Below are 13,688 nucleotides of genomic sequence, written 5' to 3' on the forward strand. Positions count from 1 at the left end.
AAAGAGCAAAAAAGAAAGGAAAAAAACTTTTACATTTCTATGCATTGATGCTAATGTACTAAGAATATTATTTTAATTATAAGAAATGATATTATATTATTACTTGGAATAGATAAAAATGATTGCAATACAATCATAGTTTTCTGAATGGAATGAAAAAATTGACATTTAAATATTTACTAAAATATAAATGAATGCATTATTGATTGCAATTATTATCAGCTGGTAAATTTTTGCTTTTTGTATATTTCTCGAGAAATAATAAAAATAGTAGTAATAATTAACAATAATAATAACAAATCATAATTGATAATAATAATAATAATAATAATAATATAGTGAGAATAATCATAAAAGAATCCAAGCTTTAGAATTATTCGGAAATTTATGTTCCATCAGAAAAGATGAAAAATGGTTAGAATCGATTGCAAAAAAAGGAAGTAAACATTCATTCCATTTCACCAAACTGACACTAAATCTCAGTTTAATTAATTAATTAATTAATTGACTAATAATTTCTTACAGTTCGGCACGAAAAAGAGATCCATATATAGTTTTACTCCTAGTATATAGTATATAGTATATATATATATATATATATATATATATATATATATATAACCGTTATTAGAATTTATATCCAACTTTATGTTTAATTAGTTTATTGTATTAAACTTTTGCGATAAGTTTGAATGTTAAATTTATGTCATTTTTCAAAAAATGTAAAAATATGAATGCAACCTTTATGAAAATTAAAAAAAGAAACCTTTTTCTCATTTCTTAAGAAGAAGAAAAAGACGGCGACATGAATGACAAAAGGGTTGATAATGAAATGAAGATGTAGAAATTATCATCAATTACGCTATGCAGTTTTATTGATCTGAGTGACAGTCGTCAAATAACAAAAAGAGAAAGAAAATTAGGCCATAGTCGTTATCATTATTATCAGTAGCAATAGTGATGATAAAATAATACTGAAAGTACCAGAGTTTCAGTTAAAATTGAAAAATGAATTAGAAAGTAGGAAATTGTTGAATTTAATGATAAATGATAAATCATTGCCTTCTTTTGTGAACTATTAGTGATATAAGAGAAAAAGAAGAATGAAGTAAAATAATGAAGAAAGAAGAAGTCATCTTTGTTTCAAATATTTGTCTTTCCTCTTTTTTCCTCTACAATAAAAATTCTTTCCTTTTCAGAAAATTTTTATGAACGAATAAAATATTTTTTGTTTTTTTGTAAACTTTTAAGCAAAAAAAAAAAAAAAAAAAAAAAAATATGCGCCATAAAATATCAAAAGAAAAAGAAAAGAAATGATAAATACCAACGAGAAAAAAGCAAACTAAAAATGGACTGTGAAAAAAAAATTTTTTTTTTTTGCTACATTACATTTATATTACACTGCTAAATTGATAATTACTGGTAATAAAAAATAATTAACACTAATTAATTACATCGATAATTCTATTCTTATTAATATACTACAATTTCATGTCTTTTTAAGTATATATATTATCTGTTTGTATAAATCAAACTTTTTTAGCGAATCAATTAAATTAAATACCTATAATAAATGAAATAAATTACATTCACTTAAAACATTTAATTTGATGATATTACCAATCAGTAAAGAAAATTAATAATTTTCGCTTTTTCTTTTGCTTTTGTTTATTAGCTTATTGTCGCCCAAGAAAAGAAGAAAAAGTAAAGAGAAAGAAAACAACAACAAAAAAAAAAAAAAAAAAAGAAAATATTTTTTAAAATTTGTGTTCAGAAGAAATTTTAGGAAAGAGAATGAAAAATTAATTTTTATTAAGCATCGAGCTAATTTCAAAAAAATGATCACTCCGGAATAGTTCAGGTAGTGAGAATTTCTGAATTAAAAAGACTAAAATAGCAAAATTAATTTCTCTCCCAGTGATATATAAATGTTAGTTAGATGTCGTGGCATTAGTGCAGCACCGATGTAAACATGAACTTATCAATCACTGCTATCAAATCAATAATATCAGTTGATTAATTTAAGAAGGACAAGCATTCCGATGCATTAGTAGTAATTAATTACAATACTAATTTTCTCTTCCTATCAAATTAATTCGTAAGCAAGAAATTTGAAGTTTTTTTGCATTTCAAAACTATCAATTTGAACTGTTTTCAAAATTAAAAAGCTTTTTTTTGTCCTTTTTTTCTGGATGAAAAAGTTAAATTGATTCTATCGTCCTGTCTACAGATAATATTCCATATGTTTCATACCTTTTGCCTAATCTTCAACATTTGATGACTTTATTCGGCTGAAACATTTCAACTGTCAACAAATTTTTTTCTTTAAAAGAAGAACATTCATATTTTTAAAAAATTATTTAACAAACTGTTAGATTCACCTTATAAAATTAAGTAGAATAATTAAGGCTCATATTTTTCTCGCACTGTGAACTATAAAATATTTTATTAATTTGTCAGATGACGACGAATCGCTTAAACTTATAATGTTGACAAGTTTGAATGCAATTGAGTGAAGTGAAAATTATTTTTTAGCCTTTTGATGAAATTTGGTAACGGAATGAAAAGATAAAAAATCAAGAAAAGTGGAAACTTTTACCTTGAAATGTATGACATTAATAAATACTGAAATAGAAAATGAATAAATAACAATTTTCTTTGCAGAAAAGAATTTAATTTATTAAATATTTTCAATTAAATTTTCTTTTTTATTTTCCTTCTTACAACTGAATGCATTTGATTTAACTTTTTTTTCTCATTCTTCCAATATTTACTGTTTTTTTTTTTTTTTTTTTTTTTTTAAATTAGGAAGTAAATGCTGACAATTTAAATTTTGATAACATATTTTGAAGATAAATATAATACTGAAAGAAAAAATGTAAAATTCATACAATGATGCTTGAATAAATAACATTTTATCTTTTTACATTTTAATTTTTTTACACTTTATCTTCCAACATCTTAATCCTTACATCTTTAATTTTACATTTCACATTAAATTTTAACTTAATAATCATCAAATAGTTTAATGTATGTTAAAGTTAGTTTGTTTATGAGCATTTTTAATTTATTCTCTTTTTTATCCCTGTTTATTTCATTTCAGAAAAGGGAAGAAAAAATGAAAATTTTGAAAAAACTCTTGTTGACTGCTTTTTTCCTCATTTAATATCAGGAAAGAAACAAAAAATAACTTCAAAATCTCTCATCAGCAATTAGAATAAGACAAAAGAGGAAAAAAACAAAAATTAATATTCTAAAAATCAATACTTAAAAAACAATATACAAAAATTAACATTATCAAAAATTAATATTTTAAATTATTACATTAGTTCCTTCACGGATAAAATACTAATTCGATAGAGTGAAAAAAAAAAAAAAAATATGAAAAATTCCTTTTGAAATTTCTGCAAATATTAAAATTAAAAAAATAGTAAAATTTATTGCTTCATTTTAAATATTTGAAATTATTTAATTATTTGCTTATTTTAAAAATTATTGTTTTATTATTTTAAATTATTTACTAAAATGATTTCAAATTCCATCATATAAGACCTTTAAACGTATATTTTTAGAATACTAAAGCTTGCATTTAAATTAAAATATTTGTGATTTTGGATAAAGTATAATTAAGAAAAATTAAATAAAATATTTTATATATGAAATATAAATTTTATTATTAGTTAGAAAGAAAAATTCTTAAGGAAATAACGTAGTATATATTACCACTAAATTGCTTAATTAAATTATGCCTAATGCATTCAATTATAATTGCTTTTAATTAATTAAATTATGAAATTTAAGTTTTTAAAAATTTTTCTCTTACGGAATAAATCAGTAGCAAAGTAAGATTTAAAGATGAAAAGAGAGGTAAAAGGGGATTGTGGTGGAAAAAGCATAAAAAGATGGTGAGAACGTGAAGAAACAGAGAGAGAGAGAGAGAGAGAGAGAGAGAGAGAAAATAAAATATTATAAAACTTCAAAAGGTAAAGAATTTTATAATCTGGGAAAGTAAGCAAAAATTGAAATAAACGATAAGTTTTATGATATTAAATTATTTGTAAAAAGATGGAAAAAAAAAAAAAGAAGAAAGAAGAAAATGACAAAAAAGAGAAATAAAAAGGAAAAATAGCAATATTAGCGAAAGAATTATAATTTAAGTTCCTAAATTTATTAATTCATTTATTACACTGACTGAGAAAAACTTCGATATAACTATTCACTTTATTTTTTAAGAAAAAACTCCTTTTTCAATGTTCATCCTAAATGCATTCAAATTGATAAGACCATCACTATATTAAGATTGAAAAAAGAAAGAGATTAGATAAATAAAGTGAAATTAATTATTCCTTAATCTGTTAAGAATAAAAATTTTGTAATAAAAAATCAAATTTAAAAAAAATTTGATGAGCTGTGCTTATGCAGAAATAATCACAGTGTTTTAATTAAATTGAAAATAATTCTATTCAAATGATAATTCTAATTGTATTTTGTAATTTTGTAAGAAATATAATTAGCTTAATTAATGCAAAATAATGCTGTAATTCATAATACTTTCAAAAATAATGAAAATAAAAGATGAATAGACCAAAATTACCGAAAAAAAAAAAAAACTCTGAAAAAAAATTTGAATATTTCGAAAGATTAGAATTGGAAAAAAAAAATTAGCTCAACGTATCTTCCATTAATTTACAAATTTCATAATTATTATCCACTTTTTTCTTATTGAAAAATTTTTTTTTTTTTTTGTAAACAAAATACAACTTTCTTCTTTCAATCATTTAATGATGGACAGTTGGTGAATGTTTAAGTACATTCATTTCAAATTTAGTAATAAGTTCTTTTTTCTACAAGAAAAAAAGAAAGAAATTTTTAAATGCTAATTAGCGAATTCGAGAAATGCTTTCCCAGAATTTCATTTTTTTTTTTTAAAGAGTAATAAACAAGAACAGATAGGAAAATGGTGAATGAAGAAATGATACAAAATATTGACATGCTTAAAATAATGATTAATTAGATGATTTCGGAGGGGGGGGGAAAAGATGAGAGAGAGAGAGAGAGAGAGAGAGAGAGAAAACGGATTTGTAACGACATATGCAATTTATTGGCTAATTCCTGAAAGATAACTATGAAAGTGTTTATTGCGATATCATATTGAAATTTAATAAACGAATTAAAATTAAAACACAACTTTCCATTCACTGTTTCAAATTTTCGTTTTCCCATTACAATAATTTCATTTCAATAAATTAAAAAAATGCACTTCTTCTAGAAATTCTCATAAAATACTAGAAATTAAAAAAAAAAGAGTATATATATAATGGAGAAATTAATTACGGCACTAATTATTTTACCAATAGTTTATTATGTGCCTAAAAATAAATTATATGGCAATTTTTGTAGTTATTTCTGCCGGAATATTTCAATTTACTATCGAAATATCCAAATGTAATTTTTTTTTTTGATATTTTGTAATTTTCATTTTCACTTTTTAATTGCATTAGTTTCAGAAAAATAAAAGAAAAGAAAAACCATAGCAATGCTCAATAAAATTTAGGAGGGAAAGAAGAAAAATGAGAAAATAATGTGCAATAGAATAGGTAGAAAATATACTAAAAGATTTGCAAATCGTTATCAGAAAATTATTTTATCACTTCGTTAAAAGCATTTTAAGCACAAAGTTCAAATGCTAATCTTTCATTAAAAAAGTGACAAATTTCAAATGTAAATTGTTACTGCTATTATTAGTTTCAGCTCAGATCGACTGTTGAATTTTGTAAACGGAACAAAAATATTTTTTTTTTTTTGTGACTTTAAAAATAAAAATTTGTAGATTTAAAAATTATTGACTAAACGATATTTAACTAACTTTAAGTAGGAATTTTCCTACTTTGGAATTTTTCCTAAAGTCCAATTTGAGAAATTATTCATTTCAAATTTTCAAATTTTTCCCATAAGTAAATATAAATTGCATTGATAATGATCAATTCAACGATCACAAAACTTTCTAAAGATGATAGTAGTGATGATAACAATGATTACAATGATAATAATAATGATGATGGTGATGACTATGATAATAACGATAATCTTATTATTTCTTCTTTGTGCTCGATTAATTTTTGTATTGTCTCTATGCTATCAACTTCCTTACAAGATAGTACTGATGATAACAATGATTACAATGATAATGATAATGATGATGGTGATGACTATGATAATAACGATAATCTTATTATTTCTTCTTTGTGCTCGATTAATTTTTGTATTGTCTCTATGCTATCAACTTCCTTACAACTCCTTCATTTTTAGATCGAATATTAGAATTTTCCATTCAAATTACTTCAAAGATTTAAAAATGGTTAGAACAAACTTTAATATTTATTATATTTTGTTGATAATCATTCTATTTTGGTAAAATATGATATGGTAATAGCATCTTTAGCGATAATAGAAAAGCGGCAGTAATGATAATGTTGTGATTATAGTGATAAACAAGGTGGTAATAGAGATAGAAATGATTATGATAGCAAACAAGAATTTGATAATCATGAGGACAGTGTCGTACTAGCAAAAAAATTTGATCAATTTATGAACCAAGATTTGAAGAATTTAAAAAATTCTTAGTTTGTTTCCCTAGCTAACAAAACAAATATTTTCACTTATCACATTTGCAAAAGATAACAATGTGAAAATAGATGATAAAAGTTGGAAATATAAATGTAAATTTTGAAGTTAAATTTTATTAGCAAATAGAATTATGTATGGAATAATGATCGGAAAGATATCATAAATTCATTTCTTTTTTTACTACAATTTAATTTGCTTATTTAATTTTTCGAAGCCATTTATTTTGAACTCAACCATTTTAGTTGTTCAAAATTAATTAGATCCAACTTGACAAGCAAAAAAAAAAAAAAAAAAGACAAAAGATGGATAAACAATAAATTGTAACGAAATCAAAAAATGTAAATTGATTAGTGAGGAACGGATGTGATAAATCAAAATTGCTTTCTTCTTTTCACTAATTATATCAATTGTAAAACATTTCTACTTAAAAGTATTATTAACAACAAAAAGAAAAGGAAAAACTTTTGGTACAAATCAATCACTTTAAAGAGAAAAAGAAAGAAAGAAAAAAGTTTTGTTTCCTTTTTTTTTCCTTCTTTTCGTTTAAAATTAATTAACAAATTTTTGACAAAGAAAAGGAAAAAAGAGAGGAAGAGAGAAAAACAGAATAGAAACAAAGAAAAAATGAAAAATTTTTTGTCATATTACGGATAATTTGAAATTACTTTCCAAAGAAAAGAAAGAATTTACATTTATTTAACTTCCATTCAACGAATCGATCATTTATTCATTGATCGAATAATGAAATATTTATCAACTTATACGGATTTGAAATTAAAAATTACTGATAATTTTAAATCGCTGAAATTTCAACATTTATAGCTTCCAAAATTGAAAGAGAAGAAAATGTAATATAATTTTAGACCAATTTATGATTATTACCAACATTAGAAAATCTCAAAATTTTTGCGATCACATAATTTGTTTAATTTTATTTCACCATAACATTATCTGTTCGATAAAATTCTAGTATCATTAAAATAAAATGTTAGCTAGTAATTCAAATTCTAATAGCATTATAATTTTATTTAATTTAATATAAATTAATACAAACTTTCCTAAATTAATCAAATATAAAGGAGTTTAATAAAAATAATGATGGATGTTTTAAACAGACAAAATTTTATAATAAATCATTTTCGCAAAAATTTTAAATTTCAATAAATGTGGAATAACTACAGATTATATTCTAACTACGGATTACAGGTATAAATAACAGATTGTCTTTTTAATTCATAAAAAAAAACAGGTTTATTTGATTTTGTCCACATTCAAAATTAACTTTGTCCATTTCTCTCTTCCCACATATATGTATTTTTTTGACTGAAAAATTAAACAGAAATTAAATTGTTTAATTATATATATTTTCAATTCTTTTTTTTTTTTTCTTTTTGTTTGTACAGCCAAAAATAATAAACAATGATTGTTTTCCATAGTTGTCGTAAATTTTCTATATATGTTATTGTAAAAGCTAGAGAAAGAGTTGTAAATAGGACAAATTACTAAACTGTAACATGTATGATAAACAAAACAAATGGTAAATTTGAGTAACAAATAATAATGCTAATAATGAATGCAATGATTACAATAATGAGGACGATGATGATGATGATGATGAGAACGACAATGATAACAATGATAATAACGATGAAACAGAGGAGAAAATAACATTTTCACATAATTTATAATCATTTATGACAGATACTATTACTATTAGCATCTTGCATTTGGTCATTATCATCCATCATCCATCATCAATTTCTTCCCTTTTCCCCTTCCCCCGTTACTTCCCCGCTTTTTCACTTCCCTCAGCGGGCAAACATTTATTTATTTATTTATAAATAAAACGAAAAGTAATCCCGAGGTACGAGATGTATTCATTCATGATAAGAATGAACTGATATAACGGAGAAAGGGAGATACGATGATTGCTTCTCACTGATACGAGTTGATGCTTTATCGGAATTAACAATCGCTGTTAGATTCCGATCGATTCAAAACGATTTCTTTTTTTTTTTTTTTTTTTTTTTTTTTTTAATAAGCAAAGAGAAAATCTAAAATAATAATTGTTTTATTGTGGGTTATAACAAGTTTATCATTAAATTACTTTTTGTGAAAGTTTCAACAATTTTTTTTTTAAATTCGAACCAAACTTTTTAAAAAATTTCTTTTTCTGGTACAAATTATTAATTGATTATTCGAACATAGAAGCGAAAACAAAGATAAATAACATATTTAATAATAATTTGCCATAAAATAAGCAATAATAAATTTAATAAATGTAATTTGAAAATATTTATTTAGTATTGAATTTTTGAATCATTGAATATTTATTTAGTATTGAATGTTGAATTGTTTTTTCATTTGTCCATTTATTTATTTTGCTTTTTGCTTCTCAAATTTGTTAACTTTTCTACGCACTTTTTTAAAACGATTGAAATTTCTAAAAATTTCACTAATTTACCTCTTTTTACTTCTTCTCAATGCTCTGATTTTTTGAAGTATTTATGTATGTAAAAAAAGTAATTATTTGTGAAAAATTACTAATTAAATATGAAAATAATCAGCTAATCACTGTGACACAAAAATATTTCTAATAATAAAACATATATGTATTGCACATGCACCTTAAGTATCACATCTTTATCATAATTATTATCATTGCATCGCTAAATTCTTTGCGTTTATCAATTTTATCATCAGCTTGACCATTGTAAATATTCAATATCACTTTACAGCATAAAATTTATATAAATATAAACTATATTATTTGCGAAAATTTTAAATTATTTCTTATTTTAAATCCAAGAAATAATTATTATAAATAAGGAAAAACTAATAATGAATTTGAGAAATTAAATATTTTAAAGCAATCGATGATTAGGCAAAATTTATAACTGATTAGTGATCAAATATGACGTTCATTTGACAGACAAATAAATTTTAAATGATCGATGAATAAGCCTAATTTTTAATTAATTTATAAATTAATAATGAACGCTATAAACTAAAATTACAGGTAAGGTGATCAATTAGTAGTTTTATATATGATTGACAAATTATGGACAATAAACAAATTATGGACAAATTAAAATTGTAGTTTTGGGATTAACGAAACAGAATGCAAATAAAGCCAGCAGGTAGAGCATATTATTCTTTCATAAGCATATAATTGATGAGGTAATTTAATGAAACAAATAAATGCTATGCAAATATGGCTTTCATAATTTGCTACATTAATTCGTCTCTCACTAAATAAATCTACGTAAATTTCTTAAGTAAAAGAATTCATGCTAAAAATTGATACGTGACACGTGTACACGTCAGGTTACGGATGCAAGTACAGAACGAACAGATGATAATCATAGAATATTGTAAAATCAAAAATTAATTTATAATATAGAAATAAAGACAATTAAGCTTTATTGATAGAATAAATTCATATGTTTAGTAATAAGTTAAAAAATCTATTACTAAAATTTAAAGATAACTGAGAAGGAATTAACTGTAAAAACAAAAATATCATTAATTATTTTTTTAAAAAAAAACATTGAAGAGTTTGGTGTCCTCTCATTGAATATTTTGGTTGGTAAAAAAGATTTAAGCAACAAATAAACAAAATAAAATAAATTTTATTAAAATTAAAAGATTAATTAATGAATTATTCAAAATTTCTTCCAAAAATTCCTACAAATATATTATCATATATAAAAAAATTATCCGCAAATAAGAAAACACAACAAATTAAGAAGTCAAAGGCTAAATTCCAAAAATTTTTAGAATGTGCGTAAAGAATAGAGTAAATAAATTAGTAAAATAATATTTTTAAAGTAAATATACATTTGCTATCAAAAAACTTAACTAATTAAATCATACAGAAAGAGGTAAAGCTAAAATTCCTTAAATAAATACAATTATATATTTGGAAAGGTTAAAAGTTAAATATTATACAATTCGCGAAAAATAAAATTATTTTTATATTATACAGCTTAAATTAAAAAATATGTATCCAAATAGTTTTTCCTTTTTAAATCTATAAATTAATAAAATTATAACAAAAAATGAAGTAATGATGATGAAAAAGAGAAAAAACTAAAACTAAGCTAAAACACATTCTTCATTCTTTAAAAATAAAAATAATATAAAAAACAGATTTCTAGATCAAATTTAAAACCCTTCGATAGCATTCAAATATTTTAGTTATGATATAGGCCAAGGTTAAATTTAAACCTATTTTTTCTTCGCCCAATTAAACGATTTTCCATTATTACACTGAAAAACTATATCCTTTTTTCTTCTAATTTCATCGTTTCACAAAAAAAAAAAAAAATTAAAGACAGAAAAAGGTTGAAACTTGTTTTAGGTTGGTTATGTGCCACAATGTCTATCGTATCATTTGCCTTCCTCTCTTACTCAATAAATAACCCTTTGTCTTCTCCGTTCTTGCACTTTGACCTTTTCATTATTTTCAACATCATTTGAATTTGCTAGTAATAAAAAATTATTTTGACCATAAGTTTGTGAAATTTTATGGATCAAATGTTTTGTTGTCAAATAACTTTATATAATCAGACTGTTCGGTGACAATGATTCAAGAAAACAAAAGCAAAATGTAACTATATTAAATGGCAATTTTTGTTGTTTCTTTTTAAAAGTTTGAAAAAAATAATAATAAAACAGAAAAAAAAAACGAAAAAAGTGTATTCAACAGCTCAGCAATTTCTCTTTTGCTATTTTCAAAAAGAAAAAAAAAGAAAAAAGAAGAAAAAAAAACGAAGAAATGTAAACTTTCCCAAAAATTTTCCAGTTCTATTCACAAGTATTTTTAAAAAGTTTTCCATTTCTCCCAAATAAATTTCATATTTTTCTAAATGTCATACTTTTTTCGTTTCTTTCAAGTATAAGCAAAAAAGGCAAAATAAGAAAGATACGAACAGAAATGTCAACTAACATTTCTATACGATTCAAATGAAATGAAGAAGGTAATTTGTTTGTATTAAACACAAAATATTTACTTTCTGACTATCAGTTAAAAGAGAACCAAAATCGGAAACAAAGTTTTTTTTCTTCATTTTGGTTTAAATTTGAAGTTTACAAATATTTTAAGAATTAATTAAGAAAGGAAAGAAATGAAAAGAACAAGCAAAGAGATGTAAAAAATAGACAGAGAAGAGAAGAAAAAAATGAGAGAGAATTTTCACTGGTAAAATTATATCATTTGATATGATGTGATACAACACTATGATACATACTTTAATTCAATTAACTGTAATAATCAGTTTTAATTTAATTTAATTAATCATAATAATCAGTTTTAAAATTAATTTGAAAACTTCGTATGATCTATATTATATTAATTATCTATAATAGATATTAATATATGCGTACCGTTATGAAAGTAAAATATGTTTTTTGATTAGTTTACTATAGCTGTATATGCTTTGTAAAACAAACTTAAATATCGATTTTTAAAAAAAAAAGAAGAAAAAACATAACTATCACTAAAGCAATAATGATTTTTTTTTTTTTTTTTTCTATTCATAATTGCTTTCTCTAACTGATTTAAATTAAAACAGATAGAAAAAAAGTAGCAAATTTAAAATTTAAATAATATAGTTGTTACTTGAGAGGGAAAAAATTTTATTAAACAGCTGTCGGTATGGTAATAATTTTTTTTTTAATTTTGTTTGTACAAATTTTTCACCACCCATTTTCGGCCAATTTCTTTTTTTTTATTCATGTGATATTACGTCAAATTCATTCATTTACTATTGCTATCCTGTAGTTATAACAGTAAAAGCTACTACAATAATAGCTGTTACTAGTACAATAGCAATTACTACTACTATAATAATAGTTACTTATACTACAATAATATCTATAAGTATTGCTGTAGTTATAATAGCTATTTTGTTAATATTTTTGACATTATTATAATTATCAATTTCATCAATTGTATTAATGATAATTGTTATCATTGATGATAAGCATATTGTGCTATTAATACTTATTACTCAGATCAGCTAATATTTATGTAAGAAAAAGAATGCAAAAGCCATCAGATCTATGCTGTATACGAATGAATAATTTCAATCATTAAATCTACTTCTCAGTTAGAAATGGTAATTTAACTGAAATAACTACAATAATTCATAGAATAATCAAATATATTTGATTAGTAATAATTTCAAAAAAAAAAAGAATAATATCATCACATATGTATTTAAATTCAATCTTTAAAAAAAATGAAAGAAAAACTTCGAGAAAATCATATTTTGTATTAATAAATTTGTTATTTAAAAAAAAAAAAAAAAAAAAAAAAGAAGAAAACAGATATGAAAAAAAATGCGGAAATATAAAAAGAGAAATGAGCATGCGAATAGATAAACAAACATAAGCTAACAATACAGTTAAACGACTGGCGAGTAAACAATTTATATTTGCGAAAAAAAAAGAAAGAAAAACGAAGTTAAAAAATACATATAAAAGAGAAAAGGGCTGAGAATGCATTACAAAAGTGCTTCTTCCACCGTCATTTTCGATCATTGCTTGACAACTGTTTAATAAATAATATTTGTATATTTACATTATTGATTTGAAATTATTAATTCAAATTGCAATTCATCCATTCATTCATTCATCCATTCATTCATTCATCCATTCATTCATTCATCCATTCATTCATTCATTCATTCATTCGTTCATTCATTCATTCATTCTCCAATGGTACAAATTGAAATGCCTTTTCTTCCATGTAAACAGTGAATCATAACTGAAGCATTCCAACCTTTCTATGATACCTACACACTCACACACACACGCATACACACACGCACACACACACATACACACGCTACTACATCCACAAATATACCAGTACACATGGATGCCTACATACTTACGTATTCACATCCACGTACGTACGCATATTATGTTTGTTTCAGCATATTTATCAATTTTAAATTTGAGCGAAATTTGTAAGTGTAAACAAAAATCACTGTTATACTTTTTAATATGTTTGTTTTTAAATGAACTGATTTACTTTTGTGTATTTACTTTTC

Source organism: Brugia malayi, assembly GCF_000002995.4.
Source record: "Brugia malayi strain FR3 genome assembly, contig: Bm_v4_Chr3_scaffold_001, whole genome shotgun sequence".
NCBI classification, from domain to species: Eukaryota; Metazoa; Nematoda; class Chromadorea; order Rhabditida; family Onchocercidae; genus Brugia; species Brugia malayi.